Consider the following 17,168-nt stretch of genomic DNA (forward strand, 5'->3'; position numbering starts at 1 on the left):
AGTTTTTTTGCTATATTGGCTCTGATTTTTGAGGTGTCCGGTGTCCTGTTGTTGGCATTTGCCCGGCGGGTGTTTGTCGCACTAGGGGGAAGACGGACGAGGTTGTCATCCTTTGGGAATGCATTTATTGCCCTAATAACATGTGATGCTAGTGACTTGTCCCTCCTTGGTGGGACAGCCAAACAAACATTGCCAAAAAGCAGCAAGTTGTGCCAGGATCTGTTGTTTGAAGGAGCATCGTTGACTTTCTTCAGAAGGTCAGTGAATTTGCTAGCAGCCTGATGGCGAGCTGCTTTGGGGATGTGTGTCAGAGTCCTGGTGGATGTTAATTTGATTGCAGATTTGAGGTCCTCTGTAGAGGTGAAGTCACGGTAGCTGTCAGCCCTGTCTGCTGGGGAAGGCTGTTGCTTGTTCTCATTTGGAGCTCTCCCGGAGCCTAGACATCCATTGTGTGCACTGATAAGAACATAAGAACATAAGAGAGGAGGAACACTGTAGGAGGCCTGTTGGTCCATACTAGGCAGGTCCTTTACAATTCATCCCACTAATAAAACATTTGCCCAACCCAATTTTCAATGCTACCCAAGAAATAAGCTCTGATGTGAAAGTCCCACTCAAATCCAACCCCTCCCACTCATGTACTTATCCAACCTAAATTTGAAACTACCCAAAGCCCCAGCCTCAATAACCCAACTAGGTAGACTGTTCCACTCATCAACTACCCTATTTCCAAACCAATACTTTCCTATGTCCTTTCTAAATCTAAACTTATCTAATTTAAATCCATTACTGCGGGTTCTCTCTTGGAGAGACATCCTCAAGACCTTATTAATATCCCCTTTATTAATACCTATCTTCCACTTATACACTTCGATCAGGTCTCCCCTTATTCTTCATCTAACAAGTGAATGTAACTTGAGAGTCTTCAATCTTTCTTCATAAGGAAGATTTCTAATGCTATGTATTAATTTAGTCATCCTACGCTGAATGTTTTCTAACGAATTTATGTCCATTCTGTAATATGGAGACCAGAACTGAGCTGCATAATCTAAGTGAGGCCTTACTAATGATGTATAAAGCTGCAGTATGACCTCTGGACTTCTGTTGCTTACACTTCTTGATATAAATCCCAGTAATCTATTTGCCTTATTACGTACGCTTAGGCATTACTGTCTTGGTTTAAGGTTGCTGCTTACCATAACCCCCAAGTCCTTTTTGCAATCTGTATGGCTAAGTTCTACATCATTTAACTTATAAGGGTTATGGGCACTCCCAAGCTTCAGAACCTTCCATTTATCTACATTGAACTGCATCTGCCACTTTTCTGACCAAGAGTAGAGTTTGTTTAAATCCTCCTGAAGTTTCATAACGTCTACGTTTGAATCAATTATCCTACCTATCTTTGTGTCATCGGCGAATTTGCTCATATCACTATTAATTCCCTCATCAAGATCATTGATATATATTATAAACAACAACGGGCCCAAGACTGATCCTTGTGGAACGCCACTTGTTACAGATCCCCACTCGGATTTAAGCCCATTTATGGACACTCTCTGCTTCCTGTCAGTGAGCCATGACTCGATCCACGAGAGCACTTTTCCCCCAATGCCATGAGCTGCCACTTTCTTTAACAGTCTATGGTGCAGAACTCTATCAAAAGCCTTACTAAAATCTAAGTAAATAATATCAAATTCTTTATCGTGGTCAACAGCTTCAAAAGCTTTACTGAAGAAAGTTAATAAATTAGTTAGACAAGACCGGCCTCTTGTGAATCCATGCTGAGTATCATTAATCAAGCTATGCTTATCGAGATGGCTTCTTATAATCTCAGCTATAATTGACTCTAGTAATTTGCCTACAATTGAGGTCAGGCTTATTGGGCGGTAATTTGACGGTAACGACTTGTCCCCTGTTTTAAAAATAGGAATTACATTAGCCATCTTCCACATATCAGACACTACACCTGTTTGAAGAGATAAATTAAAAATATTAGTTAATGGTTCACAGAGTTCCATTTTGCATTCCTTAAGAACCCTTGAAAAAGCCTCATCAGGACACGGCGACTTATTTTGCTTCAGTCTGTCTATCTGCTTCACAACCATTTCACTAGTGACTCTGATGTTACATAATTTATCTTCTTCTAGCCCACTATAAAAATTAATTACTGGAATATTGTTAGTGTCTTCCTGTGTAAAAACTGAGAGAAAATAATTATTAAAAATCGAACACATTTCATTCTCTTTGTCAGTAAAGTGCCCATAGTTATTTTTAAGGGGACCTATCTTATCTCTAACTTTTGTTCTATAGACCTGGAAAAAACTTTTTGGGTTAGTTTTAGAATCCCTAGCAACTTTAATTTCATAGTCCCTTTTAGCTTTTCTTATCCCTTTTTAATGTCCCTCTTAATGTCAATATACTGATTCATAAGATGACCCTCACCTCTTTTGATACGCCTATAAATTCCTTTCTTATGCCCTAGTAGATATTTGAGCCTATTATTCATCCATTTTGGGTCATTTCTATTTGATCTAATTTTTTATATGGGATAAACGTTCTTTGAGCAGCATGTATAGTGTTCAGAAAACTGTCATATTGATAGCTCTCTTCGTTACCCCAGTCAACAGATGATAAGTGTTCTCTAAGCCCATCATAATCTGGGACTGTTACTGAGTTATCGCTACTATCGTACTTCCATTCAATGCTAAATGTAATTGATTTGTGGTCGCTAGCATCCAGTTCCTCTGAAATTTCTAAATTATTAACAAGGGATTCATTGTTTGCCATAACTAAGTCAAGCAGGTTATTTCCCCTTGTAGGTTCTGTCACAAACTGCTTCAAAAAACAATCCTGAACTACTTCTAAGAAGTCGTATGATTCTAAATTCCCAGTCAAGAAATTCCAATCAATATGACTAAAGTTAAAGTCTCCTAGAATTACTACATTATCGTGCCTTGTGGCCTTAACAATTTCCTCCCATAGTAGTCTCCCTTGGTCCCTATCTAAGTTTGGGGGACGGTATATCACTCCTAAAATCAGTTTTTCATGCCCCTCTGAAAATTCTATCCAAACAGACTCTGTATGTGTTACTTCAGACCCGTTTTTAAGCAACAGTTCAAGCGATCTCGGACATACAATGCCACCCCACCCCCTTCCCGATACTTCTATCTACTTGGAACAATTTAAAACCCTGAATATGACATTCCACAGGCATGTCCCGACTTTTTGAATTAAACCACGTCTCAGTTAAGGTAAATACATCAATGTTACCTGCACTAGCAACTAATCTCAACTCGTCCATCTTATTCCTAGCACTACGGCAATTAGCATAATAAACATTGAAAGACTCTCCTTTCTCTTTATCCTTCCTGCTCATTTCTGTTTTTCTACTAAACCTATTACTGTCCTTATCACCCAAAGTCACTGGCTTTTCAATATCTACCTCGTTCTGCTTATTACTAGTTCCCCTAGAACTCGTAATATTACTACACTGGGACTTCACTGTTTTCCTGCCAAAACCCATACCACTAACTATTCCTAGTTTAAAGTCCTAACAGCTCCCTCCACTGCAGTTGCCAGTGCTACCACCCCAGACCTAGATAAGTGAACCCCATCCCTGGCATACATGTCATTTCTGCCATAGAAGAAGTCCCAGTTGTCAACGAATGTTACGGCATTTTCCTTACAGTATTTGTCCAGCCAGCAATTGACACCAATTGCCCTGGACTACCATTCATTTCCAACTCCTCTCCTTGGCAAAATACCACATACGACAGGGTTCCCACCCTTACTCCTAATTATTTCTCTTGCTGACCTATACCTGCTAATCAGGTCTTCACTCCTACGTCTGCCAACATCGTTGCCTCCAGCACTGAGACAGATAATAGGATTGCTCCCATTACCTCTCATGATGTCATCCAGACGGCTAACAATATCCTCCATCCCAGCCCCAGGAAAGCAAACTCTCTGTCTCCTACTCTTGTCCTTCAAGCAGAACGCCCTATCCATATACCTAACTTGGTTATCCCCAACAACAACAATATTCTTACCTTCCTTGATGTCGTTCGTCGTGACGTTCCCAGTAGTCGACTCACATTCGTCGGGTAGCACTGAGAATGTATTAGGTGTTTCCACAACAGTTCCTACGGCAGTCTCTTTCTTCTTCATCGTTTCTACCTTTCCATTCGTCTTCTTGATCGTCAACTTCGTTCCCTGCTGTCCAGCCACTGACCAGTTTCCCTTCTTAACTTGAGGACTCAAAACAGGAGGACTACTACGAATCTTCTTGTTTTCCTCGGTCAGTCGCCGAATCTCCATCTTTGCCATCCTCAATTCTTCCTTAAGCTGTTGATAAAGTTGCTCGATGGAGGGCATCTTGCTTCAATTCGTAGAGAGCGCGCAAACGGTCTTCACAGAGCCAAGTACACGTCACCACTGCGCAAAAGCCAACTCAATCATGTTGCCAGATGTGGGATTGAGTGCACATTCCCTGTGGCACACCCGGCATATGCCTCGTGAACGACAGCTTTGCCTCTGTCGTGAAGATTCCTGGGAACCCGCGACTACTTGTGACATTGCTGATATCGTGGAGGTGGGAGGGCGCCAACTGTGGGGTGACCGTAAAGGACAGCATGGATGCATGGGGGATGAGGGTGGGGGAGTAGCGAGCAGCGGAACTTGTAATTGGTGGGGCACTAAACGGCAACACCCTTGGTCAGGAAGTCAGTGGGCCTAGGCTGGGATGAAGGGAAGGGATCTGGGATGGGGGAGGGGGGAGGGAGTGGCCCTGTGTATTCGCTCAAGACGCACATCACTGACTAACTTTTGCTAATTGTTATACACTTATTGTTCCATTTAGAAAAAACCCTCGCCATTTGGCACACTAATCACCATGCTCACACTATTAACAGAGTTGTTCTTCTGTTCACCATCCAATGAACGTGTCGTTGGCGGCCACTTCCTCCCCCAACCCACGACCACGGCCGATCACAGATGTAAACAAAACCTCCTCCACACCTCCACTGCCAGGATCCCCTCACCACCGCTACTTCCCAGATTCCAACATGCACATTTCACTTTCACTGATATATACATATATATATATATATATATATATATATATATATATATATATATATATATATATATATATATATATATATATATATATATATATATATATATATATATATATATGTATATTTTATTATCACACTGGCCGATTCCCACCAAGGCAGGGTGGCCCGAAAAAGAAAAACTTTCACCATCATTCACTCCATCACTGTCTTGCCAGAAGGGTGCTTTACACTACAGTTTTTAAACTGCAACATTTACACCCCTCCTATATATATATATATATATATATATATATATATATATATATATATATATATATATATATATATATATATATATATATATATATATATATATATATATATATATATATATATATATATATATATATATATATATATATATATATATATATATATATACATATATATATATATATATATATATATATATATATATATATATATATATATATATATATATATATATATGTCGTGCCGAATATGTAAAACTGGTCAATTAGCAAGAACTCATTTAAAATTAAGTCCATTCTAAAATTTTCTCTTATACGTTTAAAGATATATTTTTTTCATTAATGATAATGTAAAAATTTTTAATTTTGCACCAAAAGAATCTTAGAAAAACTTACCTAACCTTATTATAACAAGAACAATTTATTTTAGCCTAACCTAACTAAATATATTTTAAATTTGTTTACAATAATTTAATACTAAACAAACACAGTGATATATATTTTTTTCGTTAAGTTCAGAATGATTTTGGCGAAATTATTGCATACACAAATTTTCACTTGTCCTATATGGCAAGATGAGCGTTGCTATTTAAGCCAAGATGGCAAGTTCTGCCTATTCGGCACGACATATATATATATATATATATATATATATATATATATATATATATATATATATATATATATATATATATATATATATATATATATATATATGTCGTGCCAAATAAGCAGAACTTGCGATCTTTGCTTAAATAGCAACGCTCATCTTGCCATGTAAGACAAGTGAAAATTTGTGTATGCAATAATTTCGCTAAAATCATTCTGAACCTAACGAAAAAAAATATATTTGACTGTGTTTGCTTAATATTAAATTATTGTAAACAAATCTAAAATGTATTTAGTTGGGTTAGGCTAAAATAAATTGTTTGTGTTATAATAAGGTTAGGTAAGTTTTCTAAGTTCCTTTTGGTGCAAAATTATAAATTTTTACATCAGCATTAATGAAAAAATATATCTTTAAACGTATAAAAGAAAATTTCAGAAAGGACTTAATTTTAAATGAGTTCTTGCTAATTGACCAGTTTTACATATTCGGCACGACATATATATATATAGTCGGACTTGAGTCCTGGAAATGGGAAGTACAATGCCTGCACTTTAAAGGAGGGGTTTGGGATATTGGCAGTTTGGGGGGATATGTTGTGTTTCTTTATACGTATATGCTTCTGAACTGTTGTATTCTGAGCACCTCTGCAAAAGCAGTGATAATGTGTGAGTGTGGTGAAAGTGTTGAATGATGATGAAAGTATTTTCTTTTTGGGGATTTTCTTTCTTTTTTGGGTCACCCTGCCTCGGTGGGAGACGGCCGACTTGTTGAAAAAAAAATATATATATATTATATATATATATATTTATATATATATATATATTATATATATATATATATTATATATATATTATATATATTATATAAATATTATATATATATATATTTATATATGTTAGCAAAAATATTGAAGAAGGTAACACAGTGGGGAGAAGCAGCCCAGCCGCCGTGGAGAGAAGTCGTCGTCGTTCCTGCTCTTCAGCTGAGCAACTCGGAACACTACTGTTGCTCGAGATTTTTCTTGGGTTATCCTGAGTAGTTCTTCACCAGAGCTGAGAGGAAACTTGCTTGCAGTCACTTCGAGCCCCATCCCATCAAGAGGGTAAGGCGGTGACTTGCTTGCTTGTTCACCCCTCTCATCCCCATCCCCCCATCCTTCCCCATCCTCCCCTCACCCAAACATCAACACTGGCCCACACACTAACACACTACATACATTGCTATCCTTCTGACTTTCCTATCTTCTTCTTTTTCGGCAACTTCGCTTCGGCGAGTTAACACAAGGCATTTTGACTATCCGGTAGCCCGTGTGGTTTTTTAAAATCCCGCCGATCTTTGCCTTGGGCCCTTTCCTCCTCACCACTCGAGGGTAGGCTATCCTAACCTTCATAAGTCACCTGAAATAGGATGTTTGATTAACATTAAGGAAAGATCCCTTTTTGTTAAGCAACTCCTCTGCCAGATGTTCCTTCCTAGACATTATGGCGAGGATACGAGTAAGATTACGTATTGATGGAAACCAAAAGTCGATGAAAGAAATTCTAGCATGTATTTGCTCGAACTCAGCTGTTGCTCCAGTGGATGTTTTTCAAACCCACGCTGAAGCAGTACTTCTCCTCTCTTCGGAAGAAGAGTTACTTCAACTGCTGAAGCATGATGTTCTTGAAAAACTGAAGACTTCTGGTGTTACCCCAGTTGCACCTGAGAGCTATCAAGCTCAGAGGACTGTGTTTGTTGCCAGAATCAACAGTTTCATGAGACATAGCACAGCGAATGAAATTGTTGAGGACTTTAATACAGAGAATTCTGAATTTAGGGCTGTAGAAGCACATAAATTCTCTAAACCAAACAACAACAAGGTAACCTTAAAGTTAATACTTGAGACACCTGAGGAGGCCAAACTTGTGTGTCAAAATGGCTTCAAATGTTTTGGCACCAGATGTACACCTGACCAAATCTCTCTTGAACGATTTGTCAGTGTGACACAATGTTTTAAATGTTATGCCTTTGGTCATAACACCAACAAATGCAGTACTCAAGGGCAGATTTGTAGCATTTACTCTGGCCAACATTCTTATCGAGATTGTAATAATAAAAATACACCCAAATGTGTCCTCTGCAACGGAAAACATCATGCTGTTTCTGCTATTTGTCCTGAAAGGAAAAAGGAAATGCAGAAAATTATTGAAGCCAAGAAACTGTCCACTTCTAAGAAGACCACTCCCCAGGCACCGCCAACGATGTCCCAAACTTCCTTCCCAGCTCTACCTGGATCAAGTGGGACTCCTCAGGTCTCTTCCAATGGTTCCAATGTTTGGAATTCTGCCCCTCTTGGAGCGCCCCAATCTAACCCTCACCTACAACATACACAAACGCAACAACAGGGTTCAGTCTCATCTCCTATGTCTCAGGTATCCACAGCCGGGGATATGAGGAGAGCACAACTAATGTATATGATGGCCAAAGACATAGCAGGTGGTGACATTCAACTCTGCTCTCAGGTTTTAAATGATCTGTTAATGGCTAATGGGATCACTCCCATCACTATCCCAGAAAATGTGAAGGCTATTATGACCCAGCCTTCTCACAACAAGAAGTATGTACCCTACTCTATATCTATATCAGTGCCCCAGAAATTGGTGCCTACTCTCCCGCTATTGAAGCTGTTCCTGTTGAACAGGAACTTTCCCAGGGTAACTCACCTTGCCTACCTAATTTTCCCTTGGAGCCTCCACAGTCTCCCATTAACTCTCACGAGCCTCTGCTTCCTGTAACTGGGAATAACATACCTCAGTTTTCTGATGATGACTCTAACGATTCTAATGAGTCTGTTAATATTACCACCTCTAGTGAAGATGATGGCATTTTTAATACACAAGCAACTACGCAGAAGTTCCCTCCTCCCCTTGACGAGTCCAGCAGGGATAGTGTGGATACCAAACACATTACTTGCAGGCGTTCAGACCGCAGTACACGAGCGAAGTGCAAGAAATAATGGGGATGACAATTTTCCAACTTAATGTTCAACATTTCTTTAATAACCGTTACCTCCTTAAGGTTGAACTACATAATTACAATCCCGATGTTATACTCTTGAACGAGACAGCTGCAAGAGTTGATCAACATATTAAATTACGTGGTTACTCTACTGTGGAGAAATCGAGAGGACCCTTTAGTGGTGTAGCCATCTTATTTAAATTAGGCTATACATTTAAAAATATTCATGTTGATGAAGATAACATTCTTGCAATAGAAATGACAATGTCTCATGGACAACTAGTGATAGGAACTGGATATTTTCCCCCGAGACAACAATATATAGAGTCAATTCCTCTACATAGGATATTAAGCAGAAATATTCCAACAATTCTAGCGGGAGATTTTAATGCTCATCACCCTGCCCTCTTTAACTGTGGAGCTGGTATTCCACTGGGTTAAATCGTATATTGGACCTCATCCAGGGACACCAGATATAGTACTGACAAACAGAGACTGTGACATCTTTCACTGTCGTATCTCTCCTGGTGGAAACGTAGGATCTGACCATATCCCTGTTATAATACAACTACAAACTTCTCCATTTAGAATACCTGTACCTCCTAAACCCAATCTTAACACCCTAGGATTTGACCCCTTCAGGGCATTTCTGGGTGAGGATGAAATTGTGTCATTGGAAAATCTACCTTCCACTGCAATTGATGATGCAATCAGGTCCCTGCATAATAGAATAATTGAAGCTACTAATGCAACTTGTCAATTAGCTTCCACAAAGATATACCAACAATATAAACCTACTAGGGAAATTAGAGACAATTTAAGAAATTACCAAGCAGAATGTCGAAGGCATCTTCAAACGCGACAACCACCAGTAGCTACACTGCACTGATTAAGGCAAGAATTAATTAACATGATTAGTCATCACAAACGGGACTTATGGAAATTGCTAGTTCTTCAAGCTAATCAGTATAAACGTGAACCAGCAAAATTTTGGAGTAAGATCCGACAACTTTTAGGGGCAAAGCACAAGGCTCCTAACTACCTAGTTCATACATTCACTGATGAGGATGATGAAGATGTTAAAATTAAACTTGACGATCCACAGGCCCAGGCTAATTTGATGGGTGATGTATGGGAGAAAATTCTCTCCCACAATAACAGTCGTCAATTTAACAATAATCATTATCATGGTAAATGAATGGAGAGATGAGAACTTGGATGATCTACAACCACTACCTTCCATCGATACTTCAACTCTTGAAGATACCCACCCGCTTACTAGACTTATTACATTACTAGAGATGAGTCAGGTTATTGGAAGAATGCGAAATAGAGCCCCAGGCCTCTCTGGAATAACAATGAAACAAATAAAGTTCCTACCCAGAAATTGTAAACAGTCTTTGGTAAATATCTTTAATGCCATCTTGGCCTCAGGACATTTTCCAGTGGGTTTTAAGACTGCTAGGATGATCTTTCTTGGTAAGCCCAATAAAGACATCCACCAACCTGGGAACTATAGACCTATATCTTTACTTGAAGTCACTGGAAAAGTTCTTGAGAAGGTTATTTCCAACAGATTGAACTACTATATGGAGTTTAATAACTTTTTTACTGAAAAACAATTTGGCTTTAGAACACATAGAGGAACCAATCATGCAATAAATGTTATTTTCGATACTGTAGCAAGTCTTAAACATCAGGGCAATCTTGCCTTAATTGCCGCCAGAGATGTTCATAAAGCTTTTGATAGCTTATGGCATGATGGCCTTATATACAAACTCATTGACCTACCAGACCATAACTGGACTTTTCTCAGAATAATATATAATTTCTTAACTCAAAGAAAAATCATTCCCACCTTTCATGGCAGGTCGACAGAGCCTTTTATACCGACAGCTGGTGTCCCGCAAGGTTCTTGTCTCAGTCCAATTCTGTTCAACATTTATGTGAATGACCTTCCTCAACCAGAGTTTAATGATACAATTGTGACACAGTTTGCAGATGATGTTATTCATGTCGTCTCATCAACTCCGGTAACAGGAAAATACAAGTATGAGAGAGTCATAGAAAAAATGAATATTGAACTTCGTCGAACATCTAATTGGGAAAAGAAATGGAGAATTACGACTAATCCTGACAAGGTCCTTGTTAGCACGATAGGATGTTTTGCATCAACAATTGAAGATAAAGGGGGTATCTCCATCAGAGGTACACCTGTAGCCATTAGAAACCCTAACAAGATTTTGGGATATGAAATAGACAGGCTGCTCCACTCAACATCTCATGTAACTAAAAAGATCAACATAGTCAAAGCAGGTCTTAGCAGTCTCTTTCGATTCAATCAAGCCCCTCAACATGTCAAAAAACATCTGTATAAAATGATAATAAGACCTATCCTCGAATACCCTTGTGTCCCAATGTCATTAACAACAAAGACCAACATGCTACGGTTACAAAGGGTCCAGAATAGAGCTCTTCGCTTCATTACTGATACCAGGAGGAGAGACAGAGTTAAAATGGCAGATTTACACATACAACAAGATATTACTGCCATAAATGTACACCTTGACACCCTAAAAAAGAAACAATTCTATACAACGCAAGAACTATACATGCCAGATAGAGAACATCCTATACAAGTGGTAAATACCACGGATTATATCATCAATACTCCTCCTCACAGGACTCAAAGAATGACTCTCCCACAGAGGGTCCGTCGTTTTATTCATAAAGATGATTACCATCGACCCATGATATTGAGCAACCTCCCTGATGAAGAAGATTGGGTAACACCAGAACCCTTCTATGTATACTGAGAAAATCATCGCCCCCAATTAGGGAGATATCTTATATAACAATCTAATGTAAAAATTATGCTATTTACTATGGCTGGACACCACCTGTAAGAAGCCATTGTCACGTAATTCTATAAACTGGCCAGAAAATTATTGCCTTCATTGTCGCATAAATATCCGTTGTGCAATCGCAAAAAAAAAAAAAAAAAAAAAAAAAAAAAAAAAAAAAAAAAAGCAATTGCAACTTGTATAATTAGTACCAATTCAGAGTCATGTACTTATATATCTGTTATATCTATGTGACTCTGATGGGTTAGTCTTATACCCCGTAAAGAATATTTTATCATTCCACGTACACTTTTTAAATTACACCAAAGTGGTTGGGCCACTTACCTTTTATATCCTACCTCTCTCACCCCTCCCACCCTTTTCCAATATTTCTATCCTTACCCATCCTTCTTCCTTACCCAACTCACCAAAGCTTTGGTCTGGACAAGACAAGACACAGTGGGAGCAATCCGAATAATTACAAGTGACGACATTGTAGCCCCCAAAGATGAGACCACAGCCCAAGTACTAAGAGACAAGCATCCAACCAGGGACACCATAGCCATCAACTACAACCCTGAGGAAGACCCCATCACTGAACAATTAATTTTGCCTGAATCGGAAGTCTATAAGGCGAATGTGTAATTTCCTGCAGGATCTGCAGCAGTTTACACTGGAATTCGACCTCAGCACCTCAAGGAGATCGTAAATCCAGTACTCGGTGCATCTGCATCACTTCTCACCGAGTTAACAACTTTCGTCAGCAACTGCCTGGCTGGGCGAATCCCAGAAGAAACTAAACCTTTCTTTTTTGGAGCCTCACTGTGTGCGTTGAAGAAGAAGGATGGGGGAATCAGACCCATTGCGGTTCGAAACACTCTTCGCCGTCTCGTTGCCAAAGCAGCAGTAAGAAACATTCACCTAGAAGCTGCCAGTTTACTCCAGCCACACCAACTGGGCTTTGGGGTCCCTCAAGGCAGTGAAGCTGCAGCTCATGCGGCAAGGGCCTACCAGAAGACAAGGCTGTAGTCAAACTTGATTATAGAAATGCCTTTAATATGGTAAAGAGAGATGCTGTCTTGCCAGCTGTTCCGGATCGCTTCACCAGTCTTTTTCCCTTCATTTCAGCCGGCTACAGCAAACCCTCAATTCTTTTGTTTGGAGAACATGAAATTCTCTCATCAGAAGGTGTTCAGCAGGGTGACCCACTAGCTCCACTTCTCTTCTGCTTGGCAGTAAGAGAACTAACTTCCAGCCTACGCAGCGAGCTCAACATCTGGTACCTCGATGATGGCACTCTGGCAGGTACTGAAGAGTCCCTGGTAGGGGACCTACAACTGGTGAAAACACAGGGAGAAGACTTGGGACTCATCCTCAATCCCTCCAAGTGTGAAATCATCACAGCGAACCAGGAAATAATCAATGCTGTGCGAAGAATCCTCCCAGAAGTCTCTACTACCACTCAGTCCAACAGTACCCTCTTGGGAGCACCGCTGGGTCACCAGGCCATCGACACAGCCCTCTAAAAGCAAATTGAATGACCTGATGAGAATGGAGGAGAGAATAAGAAATCTTGATGCCCATGATGCTCTGTATCTCCTCACAAGGTGCCTTGCTATTGCAAGACTCACTTACTTCCTGAGGTGTGCTCCCTCTTTTGACAACCCAACACTCGACGAATATGATGCACACGTGAGGTCAACCCTTAAGAAGGCACTGAACCTGTCACTAGAGGATCAGCAATGGGATCAGGCAACCCTCCCAGTGCGACTGGGAGGTATAGGGGTGCGCAAAGCAACGCATGTTGCTTTACCTGCTTTTCTGTCTTCGTGTTTGGCTTCCAGTGCATTAGTCAAGAAGATTGTTCCCGAACGCCTGAGAGACGTGGTAGGAGCTCAAGACCCCAGGTTTACTGAAGCAGCGATTCGGTGGAACACCCTTACAGATTCCTCCAGTAGACCAGCTCCTCCCAAAGAACACTGGGACAAACCGATTATAGAAAAAATTGCCAACACAATGCTCTCCAACGCCTCAGGAAAGGACAAAGCTCGTCTCCTGGCAGTGAAGGCACCACACTCAGGAGATTTCCTGTTAGCTGTTCCCAATTCCTCCTTGGGCACTCGACTAGACCCACAGGCCATTCGGATTGGTGTTGCTCTTCTCCTAGCCGTCCCCATCCTCACCGAACATAGGTGTATTTGCGGCAGGGCGACAGCTGATCAGTTCGGACTTCATGGTCTCGTGTGTCACACAGCAGAAGGGAAGTATGCCAGGCATGAGGATGTCAATGACATCATAAAGAGAAGCCTCGCCACAGCCCGTTGCCCAGCTCAACGGGAACTCCAAGTGCAGAGGTGTGACGGAAGTCAAAAGCGTCCTGATGGAGCCACTATGCTACCCTGGAAGGATGGAAAGCAGATTGCCTGGGACTACACATGTGCCGCCACATTGGCAGACACCTACTTGCCATACTCCGTAGTGGAAGGAGGTGGAGCTGCCAGCCACAGGGAGATCCAGAAGATCCACAAATATGAAGACCTTCCCCCTTGCTATAACTTCATCCCAATAGGGTCGGAGACCCTTGGACCATGGGGCAAGTGTGCTAATAGAGCTGGGTGAAAAGCTCATCATAGAAACCAAGAACCACAGGGCGACCAGCTACCTCTTTCAGAGACTCAGTGTTGCGATCCAGAGAGGAAATGCCTGCAGCATTCTGGGCACGCGGCCCACTGCAGGGAAGCTGGACGAAATATTCGAGATGTAGTTCTGAGTTACCTATGTTGTTTTACTTTCTGTCGTATTTTTGTGAATGTTTTGTATATATATATATATATATATATATATATATATATATATATATATATATATATATATATATATATATATATACAGTGGTCCCTCGTTGTTCGTAATTAATCCGTTCCTGGAGCCGTTACTATAAACGAAATTTACGATTTACGAATCAATTTTCCCCATAAGAAATAATGTAAATACAATTAATCAGTTCCTGACACCCAGAAGTATTAAAACAAAAAAAAATTTTAACATGAAATATGCATGTAGTACATAAACAATACAATGGGAAATGATGAATGAAACATTAACAGCATAACACTTACCTTTATTGGAGATTCTTCTTAGTGTATGGGAGACTGGAGGAGGAGAGAGAGTGGATTGTTTATAGTTTGGAAGGGGAATCCATTTCCATCAACACCTCAGGTACCATTTGCTTTTCTGGGGTTGCATCTCTTCTCTGTTTCTTAATGCCACTAGGACCACCTTGAGAGTCACTGGAGTCCTGTCTCACAAAATAACTGTGGAGAGAGCTCTGTTTCTGGCGTCTCTTTAACACTTCCCTAAAATGGCCCAAGACTTTGTCACTGTACATGTTGCCAACCTGGCTTGCAACAACCTTGTTTGGGTGATGTTTCTCCATAAAGCTTTCCATCTTACCCCACATAGTAAAAATCTCATTAATTTCTGAGGAAGGCACCTTCTTCCATCTCTCTTCCTCCTCCTCTGCAGCAAGATTCTGAGCTGCAATGTGTTGCTCTTCCTGCAGAAGCTCTTGCAGCTCCTCAGTGGTGAGCTCTTCATTGTGGTCTTCCACCAATTCTTCCACATCCTCCAAACTCACATCCAACCCCATGGGACTCCCCAGTGCCACAGTTGATTTTACAACAGACATAGGGTCAGTCCCAAATTCTTCAAAATCCCTCTTGTCGAAACAATCTGGCCACAATTTTCTCCAGGCAGAGTTCAAAGTCCTGGTAGTCACTCCCTCCCAAGCCATACCTATAAGGGTTATGCAGTGGAGGATGCTGAAGTGTTCTCTCCAAAATTCCCTTAGGGTCAAGTGAGTGTCTGTGGTCACAGTCAAGCACCTGTGAAACATTGCTTTTGTGTAGATTTTTTTAAAGTTTGCAATAACCTGCTGGTCCATGGGTTGGAGGAGAGGAGTGGTATTCGGGGGCAAGAACTTTACTGTGATGAACCCAAACTCCTCGAATATTAGGTCATCCAAGTTTGGTTGATGAGCAGGTGCATTGTCCATTACTAGCAGGCACTTGAGATCCAATTTCTTTTCCAGGAGATACTCCTTCACACTAGGGACAAACACCTCATTGAACCACTCGACGAAAATTTCCCTCGTGACCCATGCCTTATTATTAGATTTCCAAAACACACACAATTTACTCTTCATAACATTGTTTTTCCTGAACACTCTGGGATTTTCAGAATGGTACACTAGTAATGGCTTCACTTTGAAATCCCTACTAGCATTAGCACAGAACATTAGCGTCAGCTTGTCTTTCATAGGCTTGTGTCCTGGCATTGCCTTTTCCTCTTGTGTAATGAAGGTCCTCTGGCATTTTCATCCAAAAGAGGCCTGTTTCGTCACAATTGAACACTTGTTCAGGTTTCAGTCCTTCAGCCTCTATGTACTCCTGGAATTCATGCACATATTTTTCAGCCGCCTTGAGGTCCGAACTGGCAACCTCACCATGCCTTACCACACTGTGTATGCCAGTACGGTTCTTAAATCTCTCAAACCAGCCTTTGCTGGCCTTAAATTCACTCACTTCACCACTATTTGCAGGCAATTTCTTTACCAAATCTTCATGCAACTGCCTTTCCTTTTCACAAATAAACGAAGTCATAAGAGTATCTCCTGCTAATTGTTTCTCATTTATCCACACCAATAATAGCTTCTCAACCTCTTCCAGTACTGGTGATCTCATTTTTGTCAGCATAGTTACTCCTTTTGCAACAACAGCATCCTTTATTTCATTTTTCTTGGCCACTATGGAACGTAGGGTTTCTTATACATCCTGGACAGTTCGGCCACACTTGTACCAATTTCATATTGTTCAATGATGGTTTTCTTAAATTCAATCGTATTTCTCGCCTTCTTTACCACAGGCTTGGCACTAGGAGCTTTCTTTGGAGCCATGGTAGCTTATTTAGTACTTGCAAGCACTAAAATAAATGGAATATTATGAAATATTTCGCTGGAGCACGTGAGGGGACCTTTGCTCACTGGTAAACAATGCCAGACTGGCTGCCACCCTGGCTCACGCCGTGGGTACGCGTCCCGGACGAACTACGACTCGCGAGTCAACCTATGAAAAGCGAGTCCATGTTTATACGAAAATACCCCTATGATTGGCGAATTTTACGATTGCCGGGAACTACGAAAAGCGGGGGACCACTGTATATATATATATATATATATATATATAAATATATATATATATATATATATATATATATATATATATATATATATATATATATATATCTATATATATATATATACATATATATATATATATATGTCATGCAGAATATGTAAAACTGGTCAATTAGCAAGAACTCATTTAAAATT

The sequence above is a fragment of the Cherax quadricarinatus genome, chromosome 58, assembly GCF_038502225.1.
Source record: "Cherax quadricarinatus isolate ZL_2023a chromosome 58, ASM3850222v1, whole genome shotgun sequence".
Lineage (NCBI taxonomy): Eukaryota > Metazoa > Arthropoda > Malacostraca > Decapoda > Parastacidae > Cherax > Cherax quadricarinatus.